Source organism: Camelus ferus, chromosome 24, assembly GCF_009834535.1.
Source record: "Camelus ferus isolate YT-003-E chromosome 24, BCGSAC_Cfer_1.0, whole genome shotgun sequence".
NCBI classification, from domain to species: domain Eukaryota; kingdom Metazoa; phylum Chordata; class Mammalia; order Artiodactyla; family Camelidae; genus Camelus; species Camelus ferus.
In genome coordinates this window covers 4,525,508-4,545,271 of record NC_045719.1, presented here as the reverse complement: position 1 = coordinate 4,545,271, position 19,764 = coordinate 4,525,508, and the positions used below count along the sequence as shown (strand labels likewise).

General features: G+C 43.4%; 1 protein-coding gene across 1 annotated transcript in view; it reads right to left on the bottom strand.

The window, feature by feature from the left end:
- EPB41L3 (erythrocyte membrane protein band 4.1 like 3) overlaps window positions 1-16,039 on the bottom strand; it is a 171,735-nt gene extending 155,696 nt beyond the window's left edge. Inside the window, exon 1 of the mRNA XM_032467488.1 lies at window positions 15,983-16,039. The gene's annotated coding sequence lies outside the window, so the exon portion shown is untranslated. The remainder of the gene's footprint in view (window positions 1-15,982) is intronic.
- Between the last annotated feature and the right edge of the window lie 3,725 nt (window positions 16,040-19,764).

The window sequence follows — 19,764 nt, the reverse complement described above, 5'->3', positions numbered from 1 at the left end:
GGACATTAATCAGGTTCACAGCAGGTGGCACAGTGATCTAGCTAAAAACAGAGAGATCCTTTGAATATTTCAGTTTCTTTTTGCTAGAATTTTTTTCCTCTGTCACTATTTAGCAAAGTAAAAGGCATCTGTCTTCCTTGGGGTGGACATCCATCCCAATTAAAAGGAGCAAATTGCAACATCAGTGATCATTCACTGACAGGGAAGGAGGAAGGGAGGACGACGAGAAGGGAGGCCAGGGGAGTCAAGACAGAAGGGGGATGGTGCACCTGCTCCGTCTGAAGCTGCCTCTCATTCTGTCCTTTCCTCCCCTTCCTGTTCTTCTTGGGCTTACGCAGCTTGGTCAGAAGACCAGGACCCACACCCCTGGAGGAGTGACAGGGGACAGCAGTTTACAAGCACATTGACTGAGGTCCCAGCACACCTCTGATCTAAGAGAAAACAGTGAGCTAAGATCACACCAAGGTCCTGCTCCTTCCCCCTTAAAACCCACACCTGGACCACTATACATCTATTAGGATGGCTAAGGAAAAAGGACTGACGGTCCCAAGTGTGGACGAGGATGTGGAGCAACTTGAACTCTCATACACTGCTGGTGGGAATGCAAATGGTAGGGCCACTCTTTGGCAGTTTCCAATCAAGTTCTACCATGTGTCCCAACAATTCTATACTCCTGGGCACTTAGCCTGGAGACATGAACACATATTCACAAAAAAAAAAGTCTGTACAGGATGATTACTGCAGGTCTGCTTATAGCCACCAAAAGCTGGAAATAATCTAAATATCCTTCAATGGGAGAATGGACGAACACACCTTGGTATATCCATACAATGAAGTACTATACAGCAATAAAAAGGAAAAAGTAATTGGTGCATGCAACAACTTGGATGAATCTCTAAGGCATTATGCTGAGTGGAAGAAGCCAGTCTCTTAAGGTTACAGATAATATCATATAAATGCCTCCATTTAGATGACATTCTAGAAAACACAAAACTGTAGTGATGGAGAAGAGACAGGTGGTCGCCAGGGGTTGTGTGTAGTTGCAGGGGGAGGCTGTGACTACTCAGGGATGGCATGAAAGTGTTCTGTGGTGATGGAACTGTTCTGTGTCCCGACTGTGCTGGTGGTTACATGAATCTATACATATGAGGGAAAAGTACATTAAAAAAAGGTAAACTTTATTGTATGATAAGTTAAAAATAAAGTAAAATTTTAAAAAGAATTTTAAAGAGAGAGAGAGAGAACTAACAAACTTGGACTCAAAAAAACCCAAAATAAAAACACCGCCTAACTGTGATTTTCTCTCTCCTTCCCATTTCATAAGCATTTATGGGATGTTTAGCCCCTAAGGCCTCACTTTTCAGGCTTAGGAGAAATGTTATCATTTGCTTGGGGCGGAGGAAGTGGAAGAAGTATTAGGAAAGTAAAATGTCAAATGGCGTTGCAATGATCGCTAACATTTTGGATTTGTCATTTTTCTTTTGTAAAACTTCAGTGAGAATCTCACCTTTACTCTGACCTCGAAGGTCAAAAGAAATGTCAGGAGTAAAAGCAAAGTGAAATCAAACAAAAACTTTCAAGATGTCAACATATTTTCAGGAAAGGGAGAAAACACCACAAAATAGATGCGTGATGTAATCTTCACAGCCACCCTTTTCCCAGAAAAATGAAGTAATTGCCAAATAACCACCGGGCCAGCTGCTGTCTGAAGGGCGCTCCAGATTGCTTCCCTGTGAAAGAACACTAAGCGAAGCGTGGTCTCGACTTAGACAGAAATCCTTTATGAGATGGTGAACCTCCTCATTGTCTCTCGGCTTGAAAAACAGAGAAAAACGAGCTAATTAACAATTATGATAAATAATTTATCAAAAAAGTTCTGCCACCAAAAACTCCAGAATAATCACTCCGATCTTTAAAAGAGAAGCTAGACACACTGCCAACTGGCCACTGTCAGAATGGGCCTCGGATGTTCGGGGATCCTGGCGGGGCTGGCAAGGGATGCCCTGGGGGTCCCTCCCTCCAATGTTGCTGCGGGAACTTAGCAATGTCTTGGAGGAGGGGAGGAGGCCTGGGCAGAAAACAGGCAGCCAGTCGCCCCAGGACAGAGGCAGAGCAGAAGGGGCACACGGACGGAGAAGCAGGAACACAGCTCAGGTGAGAGCGACCAGTGATGTTCCCTGCCCCGGGGAGACCCTCACTGTGCACGGGCATCGTCGATCCCAGCTGCACCTCACTGCAGGGAACTTGGGGGCCTGGAAAGCAATACCTCTGGGGACACACTCTGTTATCTCCTGCTTTATGTCATAATCTCTGCATGTTTTCAAATCAAATGCCATTAAAGAAAAAAAAAAAAAACAACAAAAAACACCAAGACCAGTACATCGCAACTCTAACTGCACTCGAGAATCGCCTGGGAGCCTTTAAAAACCAACACCAGGGCCCAGGCTCCAGAGATACGGACTTAACTGATGGGGCCCTGGCAGCAACAGCAACTCCCCAGTTGACTGTAATGATGAGAATCATTAACAGCACCATAAATCTTGCACTGTTTGGTTTTTTAGCATCATAGAGACATGGTTCCAATCCATAATTTATTACCACAACACTCCAAACATCTGTTACCCACTTTCCCCGGGCTGGTGCTAAATCCTCATCAGGTAAGACCTCTCGAATATTTTCAGAGCATTCCAAGTAGGGTCACAGGACCTCCTCTTCTGTCTGACCTGGTATGAACAGGTAGAAAGAAAAACACTGTTTCTCTTAAAGCCGTGGATTATAATAAAATGTACAAAGAAGATGTCATTTGTATTTTCTGTAAGAGTTCATTTAATTGATGATTGTAACAGGCTGCTTAGCTTTTAATTACATCATCCTGAATTCTGATCGTCCACCTTCCGACATGGCAAGAGCATCATTTTCCTCCACTCAACTTTCAGAAAGTAGACTCAAAGCCAGCGCCCAGCATTGCTTCTTCCCCTTACGGGGGATTTAAGAAGCCTCTGTCAGTAACGAGGTCCTAATACAGTCTAGCAGTGAATACGAAGGATGGAGGTTCAATCAGAGCAGAAGGCACTTTCACACCGCCCTACTGCTTCTGAAAGTAAACAACCAAGAAATGATGCTGGACTACATGAGGTCATCGAGACACAACTGTTGTAATTATAATCAGCAAGGTCTAAGGAATGAGTAGAAAAGGATCTTCCTAACAAGAATTAATTAAAATCTTGTTAAAAGGCTAAAAGGCATTGTCTTGTGAGCCCCTGTGAAGTACACAGAATTAATCAATTCACAACGAGGCACATTGAGAGTAAGCAAATGATTCGTTCCTAGCTCTCCAAAATGACCCAACTTTTAGCTTCTTGAAAGTTGAAGTAGAAGTATAGCTTAACATTCTAAGAAGCGCCTTGTGGGCAGATGGTTGTAACTCACTCTATAAGGGAGAGCAGCCCAGTTATTTAAGATCCAGCACCCTGGGTTGGAAGAGGTAGTTTCCAACAGAATCCTTGAAGGCAAAGCGGAGCCGTGACAACTGTGCCTAGTAAGTGAGGGGAGGAAAGGATTCTGTTTCATCTCTTTCTAGAGATTTCCATGCAGCCCTTGCAGAAAGACTGACGGCGTCATGGGTTCCTCATGGAAAGCTCTCCCACCCACTGGCCTCCTAAACCGCCTTTCCCCTCCAGTCTTCCCTCCTGCCATCCTCTCGGCTTTCAAATGCCCGTCCAGCTCACCTCCCAAGGCCACTCATGTGCCACGTCTTTTGAGAACTGGCCCCCAAAATATCTTCCGGCAGGAGGAATCGGTGGCCTGTTCGGTACTTGCTCTGTCTGCTTTTGCAGTTAATTGTGTGAAAGCTCACAGGGTAGGATGTATCCGAGCCCGGGACCTAAAACAGTGCCTTCCCCATCAGTAAGCATTTGAATCATATCTGACAAACAAGGAGAAACTGGAGGAAATGTACTGAATGAGTCTCTCGTTTAGAACTCCTGGAAATATGCTTCCTTTCCTTAACAATTTACTGAAAATGTTCTCAGTCATTGCTTCTTGGCAGAGTCCGTGAGGACTAGGGATGAATGGTAGGGCATCTGTGACCCTCTTGAAACTGTATATAAATTTAATGTTTATTCTAGTATGTGGCTCTCCCCCTGCCCCACACATATCCTGGAGATCTTTACAGCTTTTTTTGAATCTTTAAGGTAACTAATCCAACAATCAATTTTTAAAAATTGGTTACTGTTCTGCACATATTTTGTATAAACAATAAGATATAAGAGCTGCTTCTTTTTTTTTTTTTACGGAGGCACTGGGGATGGAACCCAGGACCCCGTGCGTGCTAAGCACGTGCTCTGCCACTGAGCTACACCCTCCCACCATGACTTCATTTTCTGACTCTGGGTTCGAGGACACTAAAAATTCTGGGCTGAAAATGACGAAGGAACTAACTGAAATATGATTCTTCAGCACTTCTTTCATTCATTACGCCACCTCCTCTGCACAAGGAAAGTTCTCGTTGCTGGAGCAGGCGGGGGGAGGGGAAAGAAGACACTTTAAGAAATCTGAATTCCTATTGCACTGTTATCTATACCATATGCCAGGCACTTAACTAAGTGTACAAGGCAATACATGATCCTAGAAATCATACTTGTGCTCGGCCTCGTCAGTTAAACTGAAAGTTGCTGGAGGGCACAACAGCATTGACTCCTTCAGAATCCAGCACACAGTGAGTCCTGAATGAAAAGAGTGGGTGGACCTAGAGATTATCACACTGAGTGAGGTAAATCAGACAGAGGAACAGAAGTATGATACGGTATCACTTACACGTGGAATCTAAAAAATAATACAAGTGAACTTATTTCCAAAACAGAAACAGACTCACAGACATAGAATACAAACTTCCGGTTACCAGTAGGGAAAGAGGGGGGGAGGGATAAATTAGGAATATGGGATTAATAGATACACACCACTATATACAAAATAGATAAATAACAAGGATTTACCATATAGAGCAGAGAACTATATTCAGTATCTTGTACTAACCTATAATGGAAAAGAATCTGAAAAAAATCTATGTATAACTGAATCACTTTGCCATACATCTGAAACTAACACAATATTGTCAATCAACTATATTTCAATTTTTTTAAAAAGGAAAAACATAGGGATTAACTGGAAAAGTAAAAAAAAGTCAGTGTCAAGAAGGATTGTCTAAGTTTTACATAGGTTAGTAATACGATGTAGAGGAAAAAGCACTTAATGTGGAGAGACAGACTTGAGTTCAAATCCTGCCACATCTAGTTAAGGTATTTGATTTCTCTGAGCCTCAGTTTCCTTGTCTGTAAGAGACCCGAGTGCCTAGTTCACAGGTGTTAGGAAGAGCACAGGCATGCTGTATACACAACAGCCGTCATGCAGGCGGCACACGGCAAGTTTCACTCCCCCGGGACCCGCGGCAGCTCAGCTCTAGGGCAAGTGCTGCACATCTGAAAATCCAGATGCTCGAGGGGACACTTCCCTCAGGTGAATTTCTCGGCGCTCTGCATTTCTCGTCTGCTGATGTCGTAGTCAAGTCAGGTCATTTTCCTGTATGCATCACTTCCGTGTAGGATTTAGTCCTTTTGGGACGTACACACATTCTGTTCTTAGAACTCACTGGCAACAGATACAAGCACTGGAAATTCCCCTCTCGGAGAACAAAATTCAAAGAAATTGAATACTACACTACAGTGACAATTTTTAAGTTGTAAAAAATAACATTATTGACACTTAGTGGCTGCTAAGGGGAAAAAAATCTAAATCTTAAAGCTGGATGCAATATAAACATTTTCAAAATGTAATTAGATGACATCATGGAAAATATTAAATAAAAATGTTAGTCTAAACTTTAAGTCCCTATTTATTAAAAAAAAAAAAAGCAATTTCAAGCAGTAACTCAAAGTTTACAGTGAAGACATCCAATCTGTTTCATTTAAGATTCTTGTCTTGTTACACTACCGGAAAATTGGATTTAAATCCGTTTACCACAGGCAAAGAAAATGTTTGCAATCTAAAACTGTATTTACACACATCTATAATGTACTTTTGCCTTTTGAAAAAGGTATAAAAGTAAGAATTTGTGGCAAATGAAGGAATGAAAAAGAATGTTTCTATGTCCCTAAATTCCTTGAAGCTGTTGGAACCATAAAAGAGTTTTGTGAAATATCACTGTCTTTTGTTTTGCCTTCTTGTCATAAAGGAGTGCATTCAGCTAATTTTTACTCTCTCCTTAGATCCATACTATTTTTTCCTACCCTAAAACTTACACTAGGTGGAGCCCCATGTTCAAGATTTGGAGTGATTTTTAAAAGGGAAAGAAAAAAAAAATTAACAATTGAAAGCAAAACCTAAAAGGCTCTTGCATTAAAAAAATTTTTTTTAAATGTATCCTCAAAATCTACAGTACCACCAGAAAAGACTTTTTCTAATAATAAAAACCATGATGATGAAGAGGACCATTAACATTTACTTGGGAGATACACTAAATGCAAAGCTGCCACTAAAATTAAGTGACTTCCTCCACTGCCAGCGGTGGCACTACCATTCCAGAAGGACTCAGAAAATTCCAAGGACCTTCTTGAAGGTGAATTCTTTGGGAATCTATCAGAAATAGAACTGAAACAACTGGAAACTGTTCTGGGTGATCTTGACCCTGAGAGTCAAGGGCTATGAGGTCCTGAATTCGTTGCAAACATTACATTTCCTTTGGGGAGAAGGTACCCCGGGCATGGAGGGTAAATCTCTTCTGGACACTTGCAAAAATATTCCAGCAATGTTAATGCTCTCTGTGTCTCAAGAGGGCACAGTACCCAGATACTTCTGAATTCCAATGAGAGCTACACTGTTGTTGAAAACAGACTCTTAAACACACCAGAGCATGAGCAAAAGACAGAACATCCCCAATGCATTCAAACCTCTAAGTTGTCGGTGATGCAGAAATATTGAAAGGCCTGATTAGACATTTCGGGATGTCTGGGGAGGGAGGGGCTTCTGAACGGAAAAAAAAAAAAAAAAAACAACCAAAAAACCTGTTCAATTATGGGTCTGTAGAACTTGCTGTTAAAAATAGGCTCTCACTACTCTCCAGCCTCTCAGTGGACCCGAGCTGGAAGAGATAAGGCTTCCAAGATAACCCGGCAAACTTAGTGATCACTCACTGCTGTCTGATAAAAACAGCACCATCGCCCAGCTATCTCCCCGCACCGCTGCGAGGTCAGCTCCCCTCCGCGCTATCTCTGGGCTGTCTTTCCAGCCCAACGTGCTTGAAATACAAAGTTCAGCCCAGCAGCGAGCAGAACCCTTGCCCGATTCCCCAACGCTCGTGCTGACATAGCCGATGCGAATCTGTCAGTGTCCTAGGCAATAAAATGTGCTGGAATCTTTTTAATTTTTTTCCCCCAGATCTATACAAAATCATGGGCCAGGCAAGACCGAGTTCTGCTGACAGTTGAATTATGTAGCAGAGTAACCTTTGAACAAGTACAAATCATTGACCTCACGTAAATTCTTCCCCAGAAAGTCCAAGAAACAGGTTCAATCAGGGTCAGATAGGCAGGAGGACACTTACCACTAGCCCCAAGTATACAGCATGAAACACGACTGGGATTTATACCTGTTAAACCAAACAGTATGAACATCAGAACACCACGTGCTTTGATGTTTGCCTCACGTTCTCCAGAGGCAAGCTGATTTTCCCTCTGCAAGCTGTTTGCTAAATTCAAATGCTTCTGCAACTATAAATGATTTATCGAAGCAAAACTAATCACAGTAAAGAAGAAATGCACGCAGAGTGGGTCATCTTCTTCGATGACAGAGGTGAGCTTTTAAAAAGAAGAAAAATTATCTGAGCTTTGGGTCCTCCAAGCATTTATTGGATAAAATAAAGACTTGATGAATTAGACAAACTATATTAAATAGATAGCCTTTTTCAATACCTTTAAAATCGACAGTTTTCATGTAAAATGGATCATTAAAATTTATATTTTCATACCAAGTTTTCAGGTTGATGGCAAAGCTCTCTGTCCTTCTGCTATAAAATTTAATGGAATTTTCCAATTAGGTTTTCAAGTGGTGGGAAGTGGCTCAGAAAACACATACTAACCCAAACACTGCACCTCCCCCAACCCTCCTGCCCGTCTTGTAGCCGGTACTAATACTATGATAATAGTCTTACAATGTAAAGCTTATATTTTAATTGTTCCTTAGAAGATAGAGGTGGCCCAGAACCTTGCACCCACCTCTGGCGTGACTGATACAAAGCAGGTGACGCTAAATCCAACAGGAAGGATCATACAGACTGGACAGATTTACAGCCCTTCAACCTCCTCTCTTTACCTCCTGGGTAACAGCTGAAGAAGAGCTGGAGGAGGAGAATGGCTAACCGACGGTTTAAAATCTTTAAATATGGGACTTTGGGGCCGACAGGGGGAAAAATGGTTGGTGGAGAAAGCTGTGGACTAAAGCAGACGGTAGATAAGTTTGCCAAGTTAATACTCTCATTCTCTACACGCCGAGGAGGGAAGCACCTGATGAATCAATTGTTTCTCATTTTGCTGACGCTCCCGATTGGTCTTGAGGACAGTTTCTTTCTAAGCAGAGTAATGTTTAACCACTTCCTTACCATCCACACTGCCTCCTAAGCAGAATTTAGAACTTTGCTATTGTAATTCGGTGTACTTCGGTTTTTGCCCCTTTTTACTAAATCTTTGAGAGAGAGAGATAATGTCTTATTCATCAGCACTGTCATCATTTTAGCAACTAAAGATAAGGCAGGGAAAACAAAGGAACTGCACGTACACAGAAGCCATTAAAAGGAAGGGGAAGTCCTGCTTAAGTGAAAGGGAGGTGAATAAAGGCACTCACTTTAAGGAGTGCCCTCCTACACCGTTGGTGGGAATGTAGTTTGGTGCAGCCACTATGGAAAACAGTTTGGAGATTCCTTAAGAAATTAAAAATAAACTTACGATATGATCCAGCAATCCCACTCCTGGGCATATATCCAGAGGGAACTCTAATTCGAAAAGACACACGCACCCCAACGTTCATAGCAGCACTGTTTGCAAGAGCCAAGACATGGAAACAGCCTAAATGTCCACTGACAGATGCCTGGATGAAGAAGCTGTGGTGTATTTATACAACAGAGTACTACTCAGCCACAGTAAGAATGAAATCATGCCATTTGTAGCAACATGGATGGACCTAGATAAGATTACCACACTAAGTGAAGTAAGTCAGAGAAAGACAAATGTCATATGATACCACTTACATGTGGAATCTAAAAAAAAAAAAAGATACAAATGAACTCACTCACGAAACAGAAACAGACTCACAGACATAGAAAACAAACTTATGGTTACCAGCGGGGAAAGGGTGGGAGGAAGGGATAAATTGGGAGTTTGGGATTAGCAGATACAAACTACTATATATAAAATAGATAAACAACAGGGTCCTGCGGCATAGCACAGGGAGCTACATTCAGTGTACATAATAACCTATAGTGGAAAAGAATATATATATATATATAAGTATGTATATAAAAATATATATAAAACTGAAAGACTGTATATATATTTATAAAAAACTGAACCACTATGCTGTACACCAGAATCTAACAAACACTGTAAATCAACTAAACTCCAATTAAAAAAATAATAAAGGCACTGTCTTTTAAACACAGTGAAAACGAGCTGAGGCACACACAACATCCATCCTGCACAGGGCTCCGTCACCGGCGGGGTCAGGGGCTCACAGGGCACCAGGGAGGTGATTATAGGACAACATTACAGAGCAAGGCCTATAGGCGACCACAGGCCCAGCCCTGGAATTGAAATCCAGTCCCATGTTTGGGGACGTTTCTTCCCTACAGGAACCAAGCCTGAGAAGTACAAGCATTATCTCATTTTCAGAGCCTGGGAATATTAACTTACGGTGAAGAAGAATATGAAATCAAATATGGGTGTGTTGACGTATGACTGAAGCACTATGCTGCACACCAGAAACCGACACAACGTTGTAAGCTGACTATACTTCAATTAAAAAAAAAAATATATATATATATATACACACACACATATACACACACACACACACACTCACACAGACTTTGGGAATGGAATAGAGAAGAAGCAGTTAGGATTCTGATTTCATTGGCCACCATAGGTTTTGGTAAGCATGCCCCTCCTTTCAATACATAGAGGTCATTGGTTGCAGAAGCTATAAAAGTTGAATGAGATCTTATTTCAGGTAGAAAAGTAAAAGCTAACATTTCCTGTTAGTCAAACTCAGGTCTCTGGAGGGTCAAAGCTCAGCTCATGTGACATCTTGTTCCAAAGTTTCTTTCGCTCTGAATTATGACCCATTGTCCAGATGTTGTTACCCACCAGTGGCTTGAAATCTCCTTGATATTTGATTTTTTCTTTAAACAGTTTGTTTTCAGGTCCCACACCAGCTACTCTGGTGCTGCGTGTCTTTCAGGGAGTCCACAAATGTTTACAGAATGAGTAGCAGAAGTTTAAATATTTGGAATAGTTACAAACAATGCATTTGCTGCTTTTAGTGCTGCAAGGCTTAAAGCTTAAAGGGTCTTTTAAAAAAATCACCTCTCCTGATTCAGAGAAAAATCCATTTTATTAAAACCATTTCTATTAATAGAGCAGATAGAAATGGCCCACGTGTTTCATTTCCTCCTCTTATGCCCCATTTCCCAAATTGACAGACATTTTGCTTGTCTTCCATTAATTTCACAAAAAAGTTCTGTGTCTTTACAGTGGACACTACGATATCCTGCCCAGGTCCTCTTATAAGAGTGAAGGATTTATACTCCTCCTGCTTCTAGAAGGGTTGCCAAGAGGCAGCCCTCAGCTATCAGTCCTTTGTGGGGTTGCCTCCACTGAAGACAGCTGCCTTGCCCACGTCACGCCCCCTCCAGGGGCAGCCTGCATCCCACGGGACCAGTCTATGAGGGGGAAGAAGTGCTGGGGCCTTCCGGCTCTAGCTGGAAACAACCTGGAGGTCACCCCAGCTCCAGGGCTCCCTAGGGTGGTTTGGGGCCCTTCCAGGGATCACAGCCCCACCCCCACATCTCCCTCTGCCCTGTCCTATGTTCCCCCTTGGCTTTGGTCCCAGGAGCTCTTGCTAACAAACACCTTGGCCAGCAAAGTCCATTTCACAGTCTATCTTCAAGAACTACAACCTGGGGGGGAAATATAGTTCAAGTGGTAGAGCACATGCTTAGCATGCACAAGGTCCTGGGTTCAATCCCCAGTACCTCCTCTAAAAATAAATAAATAATAATAAATAAACCTAATTGCCTCCCTCCAAAAAAAAAAAAAACAAAAACAAAAACAAACAAACAAGAAACACAACCTGTGACAGCCTCCAGACATTAGGGGTTAGGCATAAAGACTTGTTAAAGGATGAAGTGCCAGTTCTTTCCGATTTGATGTAACAATAGGGGGCACGTACAGGTAAATCCAGCACTCCCTTCCGACACGCTAAGACGCAGGAGGGAGGCCCGTGCGGGTGCTCTAAGAGTCCAGTGGAGTCTCACACCCAGGGGGGTGGGAGGAGAGGATGCCTATTGGGGCAAAATTCTTGCAGGAGCCGTGTGTAAAAGACAAGCGGGAGTCACGAGATAAGGACAAGGTAAGGAAATTGAAGCAGGAGGAAGAAAATGAAAAAAATAATGGATACATGGGAGCTCCTCGGATGCTAAAGGCAGGACACACCGGACATAGCAGGGGTGACAAGTGACACAAGAACGGGCCCAAAGCAAAGCGGCGGACACATTTGGTAGATGGTGAAAACTTGCGGGTCATCCTAATGAGCTTTGTTCTTGACCTTCATTTAGACCGAGACACAAGACACGTGGCTTTTCATGCAACCAACACTTCCAGGTTTCCCAGCTTCTCCCCTCTCCCAAAATGACTGCAGAATAAACAGCGCAAAGCAGTGCAGACACTTCAGAAGGATGACAGTGGGATGGAGAACACCATCATACAAACGTGTGAGTAATGGCATCGTCTACTGTACACAGAATCAGTCTTTAGAAGAAAAACTTCGGCACGTAAGATTTTCCAAAGTATCTTGTTTTCCTTTGAAAAGAACCTTGTCTTTTTTTTTTTCCACACCCTCTATTACATGGGTAGTACTAAACAAGTAAATAAGCATGGGCCATTGAAGAGTGACTATGTTATTTATTGCTATTGAAACAAATGCCCTGTATAGATTTTAACTTTTATGTATATGACTTAACTTCTTGCAAGTTTTACTCCTTAGCATCACTGATCCTGCGATGTTTATTTGGTCATCATACATCGTTGTCATTATGGATCAGAATGTCCACAGCATCATTCAGTGCAACACAGTGTTGGAGGTCTCTTTGCCTATCCTTGCCTTCCTTCTCACCTAGAAATTATCCATGAGTAACATTACAGAGACAAAGTTAATGCAAACAAAATCACAACTCGCAAGCCCTGCAGAAACTCTTGGTAAACAGAATTATTAGCTGTCCACCAGGAGCCATTAGGTGATGAGGTAAGATGGCTGATGGTGTTACACAAGCCCCAGAGCACAGCCAGGCAGAACCTCCTCCTCTCTCTGTCTGTTGATCTATAGATAATCTATTGATGGATCGATGATCTATCGATTGATCTATTTATCTGTATTACACACACAAGAAATAATACGGAATAAAAGTGAGTACAAACAATAACACTATAGAGGTAAACCTGAATCCAGTCTATTTTACTTAAAAAAGTAAATACTTTTAAAATTTTAATGCTCGGATTTATAATTAGCAGCCCCTCACTGCGACACCTAGGCAGGTGATCAGCGCTCAGCGGGGCGCTGCCGTGCTGCGGTGGAGAAGCCCTCCTGCAAGCAAGACGGAACCGCTGGGGCGTTGGAAGCAAGAGACAGGCACGGCCAGGTTCACAGCGTGGGTATGTCTCCCTGGCGCCAGATGGAGGATGGCATGAAGATGGAAAGAAGGGTTTGGCACAGTGTTGGAAAACCCAGGTGAGATGCGATGAGGAGCTGCACACTCTGGGCAAGGCAATCCCAGCATCCTGGCCCAGAGCGTCCATAGCTGGGCTCCATCAACGCTGACACTTGTCAACGGAGAACCTCGGGAGATTCAAGCAGGGCGACTAGCTGACCAAGGTAACTCTCTGCTTTTCCGGTCTCTCTTATTTTGAGAAGGGCCTTATGACTCTGACTAATACAGCAGAAAATTAGCTATTAGAGAAGTGCACGTGATTAGATTTGGCAATGCAGGATCTCTCAAAAACAAGTCGAAAATCTAAGTGGAATCTGTAGGAACCAGGGTTGATATGAATTTGGAAACATGTTGGCTTCTGTTGGATTTTTTTCCCCTGCAAAACTACCGTTAGTTCTATTAACATATGATCATACTGCCAGATACAAAGATATCAACTCCTCTAGAAACAGAAATTCACGTCCGTAGAGCCAAGCGCCCTACTAATTAACACATCTTTTACTCTAATCACTCCTGCCCCCCACCCCTGCCCTGACTGATGAGAACGCTTTGCGTAACTGCCAGGTAAGAGACAAATTTAGTTGTAGGTGACAAAGTATTGTCTGAGAGGCACCAAAATCCTGCCTTTGAAGGTACAGAGGAGTCAAAGAGTATATCAAAATGGTTCAAGGAAAAGGTGTCTAAATGAAAACATTTTATGACTTGGACCCCATGGTCTTCAGGTGAAGCTGTCCCTCAGTTTACTCATCCATAAAACTGGATGACAGAAAGTCCCTGTGTCATGAGGTTGTTATGGAAATTAAATGAGATGCCTGGGCAGCCCGTCCCCCAGCGCCCGGGAAGGAGGAAGTGATGAGGGTGATGATGACACATGATCGTGTCCATCACAGCATCGTGTCCGAGTGACAAACCCATTTGCTTTTTTTTTTTTAAGAGAATGATTCCATATTGACCAAACCAATAACTAGGCTGCAGAGCCAGCCTATCCTTATCAATGGAACAAAAGCAAATTAAAAAAAAACCAAAGGGCCCATTAAGTCAAGAGATTCCTTAACAGACTAGAACGGGGCAGTAACAGTGAAGGGAAAAGGGAAGCAGGGGAGGCCAACACCCTACAACAGAGTCGGATGGGAAACAACAGTCAGACACCCTGGCTTGTACTTTGCTGCTTTTAGGACCAGAGATTTCTGGAGATTTCCTGAGCACCTCACAGATAAAGTGTTATCTTCAGAGGAAGGCTTTCTAGGTCCCAGACACAGGGAGAATTCGCCCTATTTGGCTTGTGATCAGTTTAAAAGAAGTAGGTTCTGGCTACTGATTATTCCTGGAAGAGAAGGTGAGATTTTAAGGATGATTCTCCAGGTGGTTATCGCTCATGAGAAGGAGGGCAATGGAAAGACCCAGAGACACACACAGAGGGAAAGGCACGGTGTGAATCCCCCGAAAGGAGATTTTAGATGCGGAACCGAGGAATCGTAACGTAACCCAAAGGCAAAACAGCTGATTAGGTGATGACTGTGTCAAATCAACCACTCACTGCTCAACAGATCACACTCACATGGCACAGCCTCCTAAGGCCACTTATGGGTCACGACATCGTCAAAAAGAAAGACCCCCAAACTGCTTACACCAGGACAGAAAGTCTTACAGACCTCCATGCCAGACTTCATGCTATCACGCAACATCATTTTAGAAATTCCAGAAATACTAGATTGCAGGAATGAATGTGTTTGCTCCCAGCAAGTGACATCCTGCCACCTCCACCAGCTCAGGCAGTGACACGGCAGTGTGAAATTTATTTAGAGGGAGACTTGGGATGAAAGTGGAACTGATGACCAAGACCGTGATTTTCCCGGGGAGGTACACCTCAGCAGGTTCCTTCTTCCCAGGCATCAGCCGCGCCAAGTACTTTTCAAAATACAGAGGTGCCTTTGGACCAACCACTTTTATAGTATCATGCTAATCAACGGTTTGTTGTTTTGTTTTGGGGTTTTTTGGGGAAGATGCTCCCTACATGCTTGATAACTAGAAAGAAACAGATTTAAAAATCTATTTTTTTTTTTAAATTCAAAACCTGCCTGTCTAGTCTCCATTCCATAGCAAGAAATCCACCAGCAGATGCAAATCCTCTCTCTGCTGCCCGGTCCTGTGTGCAGAATAGTTGAGTGCCCAGTACATCCTTATCTCTCTCTCTCTCTCTTTTTTTTTAGTGGATGTACTAGGGATTGAACCCAGGACCTCATGCTTGCTAAGCATGTGCTCTACCAACGAGCTATTACCCCCTACCCCGCCTTACCTCTCTTCTGGGAAAGCAAAGTTAGAGTTTGCTATTTAACAGTTTTGCTACCTTGAGTTTTGAAACCATCTCCTAAGGACCTATTAAAGGGGGAGTTTTCATGTCAAGATTCCTGGCTCATTTAATATACATACAATCAGCAATGGACCGTTTCCAACATGTTTATACTAGGAACAATGCCGGCATCACAAAACAAGCACGGTTCTATCTGCCACGAATGGTAACTATGAATATTTGAGAAGTGTGATTTACAGAAACAACTGAACAAGAGCCTTTGAAAATTCCATTTCAAACTATGTGGGATATTTACGAATGGTTTTGTTATAAAAAAAAAAAAAAACTATTCTTCAAACTCACATAAACCCTCTTCTTCAAAAAAAGAAAAGAAAACCAACAGCAAAAATTTAAACATTAGCTCTAGTCATTGACCACGATTCATCTTTGTTTTATTTGAATGTGGGTGCTCCCAAGAGCACACCTCAGAATTTCTCCCTCTCTAATGCAGGAAGATTAACTCTAACTGAAGGCATGTGGGGTGCCCGCAAGTGGCCACGAGGATCCGGAAGATATTTTCCCATCAAACAATTTCATTTGGCAGTTTTCTTCTTCCTCAGACAAAGAGAGAAATCAACAGCTTAAACGTTAATTTCAGGACTCACCCACATCATCCGTGCCGCACGCCCAGAGATGATAACGTTTTCCCAGATGACGGGCAGGTCACCAGTCACGTTCCAAGCAGCAGCAAGGCAGGAAGGTGAGGAAGAAGAAGGAAACATAGATTAGGAATAACTCGGCAGCTGACGTCAGCTCACTCCTCTTCTGAGATTGATAATGAGTTCTCCCCTTTCTAGAAACGTCCCCATTGCCAAGACATGGCAGGTTAAGGAGAGAGTCGCTATAGATAAACAAGGTAGATAATTCATGAGGTGTATGAAGGGACCTCTCACTAACACTTCCATTTAGCAGTCGCAAAGAGGAGAAAACGCATGCAAACCACATTGGAACAGGTGATAGATGTTTCCAGAAAGAGTCTATGAAAGAGCTGAATGGACCTACAGGAACATAAAAATGATTAAAGCAAGTCTGGACTAGAATGGGGGAAGGGAGTCTGCGACTGTTGCAAAGACTTGGGCTAACTCAAAGTCATAATCAGAAAACCTAGTAATATTATTTGTACATTCAAACAAGCATTTGACAAAAATAATTCTAATTATGCATTTTCCAAGAGTATAAATTATAATCCATTTTAGACATGGCTCCTTAAAAAGCTGACTGCCTTGGGTTGTGGGCAGCGTGTGGTTCAATGAGCTCCCCCTCGTCCCAGTGATGACTGGTGAATTTTCTTCCCGTTGAGAACACGTGAGCTTTAATGATTCTGGCCAAAGGGTACAGTCGCTCCTCTCTGGAATAGCAACTGTTTTTATTTCCTAGAGAATCAGAGAAGGGTATACACTGGTGCCTACACGAGCCACTATACTAGAACTACGCTGAGATGTCTGCTTTCAGTCACCTTCAGCCCACAGTCTCCATCGCCCTGTGCACATGGGTTGGCCTCATGGTGAGGGGACACCACCCGCATGGGGGGGTGGACTCAGGGAATCGGGGTGGGTTCCGTGGTCCTTTAAAGGAACTGGGTGATCTTAAACATCTGCTTTCTTGGGTGGAAAAAAGAGAGTGAAAGATGTCCTGGTTTTCTCATACAGTTATGATAGAGACTTTTAAAAAAAATGCTTGAAAAAGACCTCTGGGAAACACCAAGCAAGCTAAATCCAGAGTGGGCTTTGGAATATCTCTAACGGTCGTCTGCCTCTCGGCAGGAGCGCTCAGCTCCTTCCCAGCAGATGAGAAACGTCCAGGTAAGACAGGATACGCTGCAGGCTCAGCCTCGCTCTCCAACCTTATTTCCTGTCATCCGTCAGTCAAACATTGGCTTATTTCCAACCAAACGAAGGCCCATGAGTCTAGAGTAGTGATCATCCTTAAAATGTGGCCCAGGACCCCAGGAAGTCCCTAAGCCACTTCTACGAGGCCCCTGAGATCACAACAATTTTCCTAGTCACACTAAGACAGAATCTGCCTTTTCACTCTCATGCACTCAGGAGTGTACTGGGGAAGTTTCTAGAAGCTACACGATGCATAATACCTCACTCCCAGTCTCTAATACAGAAGCGGAAGCAGACATCAGAATCCACCCTCTTCTCTTAAGCCAGACATTAAAGAGATTTGCAGTAACACTCTTTAAATTATTTTTGTTTTGGAAACAGTTAACTTTCCTAAGAATATTTGTGTTCACACGGCATGGACTTCCATGGTTACTTTTCAGCAAATTGAAACTAAGTATTTTAAAAATCTCTCACTTACTATTCCTAATGCAGCACATATCCATCAATACACCACACATAACCCCAAGCTCTTTGCGATCTGTGATCATTTTTAAGGACTATATCGAGGTAGCAGGACTGAAATGTCTGAGAACCGAGGTGTCTAGATCAGAAACCAGGAGGGCAAATGATAAGAGAAGGGGGCTGCTCCTGCAGCCCCCACTGGCCACGTGCGGGGTCCTCACCTGAGAGCGGGGTCGGGCTACTCCATACACGCAGGAGGCTACAGCCCCTGGCTCTTTCCCTGTATGTGATAGTTGTAGAGAATTATTCATTGTTCAACTAACTGTTCCACCCTGTAATGATTCATTATTTAAAAAATGAGTTCCTAATGTTCCATCATAAAGCTCTTCCGCCCTGTAGTGAATCTCAGGACTGCTTTCAAAAAGAACATCTTCCCCTACACGGTTGGTGCAGCATCTGCATGGTGCTTGCCTCTTAAAACCCATGTTATGGCTAATTTGGAACTGGGAAATGTAACAGAGGACTCTATCTTCCAGTGGAGCCAAAATCAGGGTCAGAGCTCTGAGGATGCCCCGTGGGGGCGGGAGGAGACGGAGCTTCTGGGAAAGATGGCTCTTTCTAACTTCGGGGAGGCCTTCCTGTGCTGCCTGCAAACCCTTCCTGCTCACCCTCGTTGGCTCTCTGGTACCTGCCCCCTCAGAAGTTTATCCATCCCCAAGTCCCTCCTGCGTTCCCCTCTCTCTCAGGGAGAAAAATCTTGCTTCTCTCTTCACCGAGAAGCTCGAGGCAGGCAGCTCTGGGGTTAAGATTCCTGCACCATGACTATAAAATGTATGAGTTGTAACTTTAGCATTGGCAAGATAAAAATAATTATCTTAATATGCAGTTTCTGGGAATAAATAGCAGCTGAAAGCGTGATTATGATTTTAATAACAAGAAAATAATTGTATGTGAGTAACATCAGCACGAGGAGATAAACTGAAGGCCCGTCAAGGTAAGGGAATGTGCGTGCAGGGGACAGTGGAAAGTGGCCAGGCCACAAGGCTGGTCATAGCAAAAAATTTTATCAAAGTACATTCTCCAGGGATGCCTGCTGGAACAGCTTAACTGCGGGGACAGCCTGTACCTTCAAAGAAGCAACTGACAAGGTGCCAGAACCTTCCATCCGGACTGAGGTGGTGAAACGTCACGGGGGGAGGGCAGACCTTTAGAGGTGCCAAAGACACCTGAGCGAAAAAATGCGTGGATGCAAACTTCTCAGTGGAACCAACTGAAACTTTTCTTTAAAGGTGCAGCGTCTTTTGTTTTTCATTTTTTTGAGGGGTGTGAATCAAGGAGAGACAGAGTATGATTTCACAGAGATAGTCTGTGTTTTTGAATTGACTTTGGTTGGGTGAGTCACTTACCCTGTGCAAGCTTTGATTTTGCTCTCTCCATAACACTGAGCACAGAGGTGTGGTCAACGCCAGAAATAAAGGCATTTCCAGCCCTTTGATCGGAATACTTGGAGCACAGTAGGTGCTCAGTACATGGCAGTTCCTTTACTTGGTTTCTCGCCTTTTGTCTTCCTATCACAACTGGCCATCCAAGAGACGCTCAACTTTGGGGTAACCACGTAACAGAGAGAGACACAGAAAGGGAGCGAATGTATACACAGCCAAGATGGATGCCCATAATTGATGAATGGATTAAAAACTTAATCCTCTGTCCCTGCGATGATTTGGTTGAAACCCCCCTCTCTGATGTCTGACATCGGATGTGGTACCTCGATCGATGTGGCGTCTGTAAACTCCTTCAGCTTTAACATTTGTTGATCATTTACCTCCTTACTCCCTCTTGTCAAGGACCATCCTTTTCTGGGCTATGGAATCCTTCCCTCCATGGGTCTGAAACCAGCTCCTGCCTGGATGTCCTAGCTCTGTGCCCCCTGGTTTATCCCAGGAGCTCAAGACCACCTTTGAGTGGTCCTCCTGATCGTCTTTCCTTGCCCTCCCCCTGCTGTCACCTGTGGCTTCTTTTCCTTTCGTTTCCTTGGGAATCTCATGGGTTCTTGAGGGGGCTTCCTGGCATCAGGGTCGCCCGGTGCCTTGCATGGA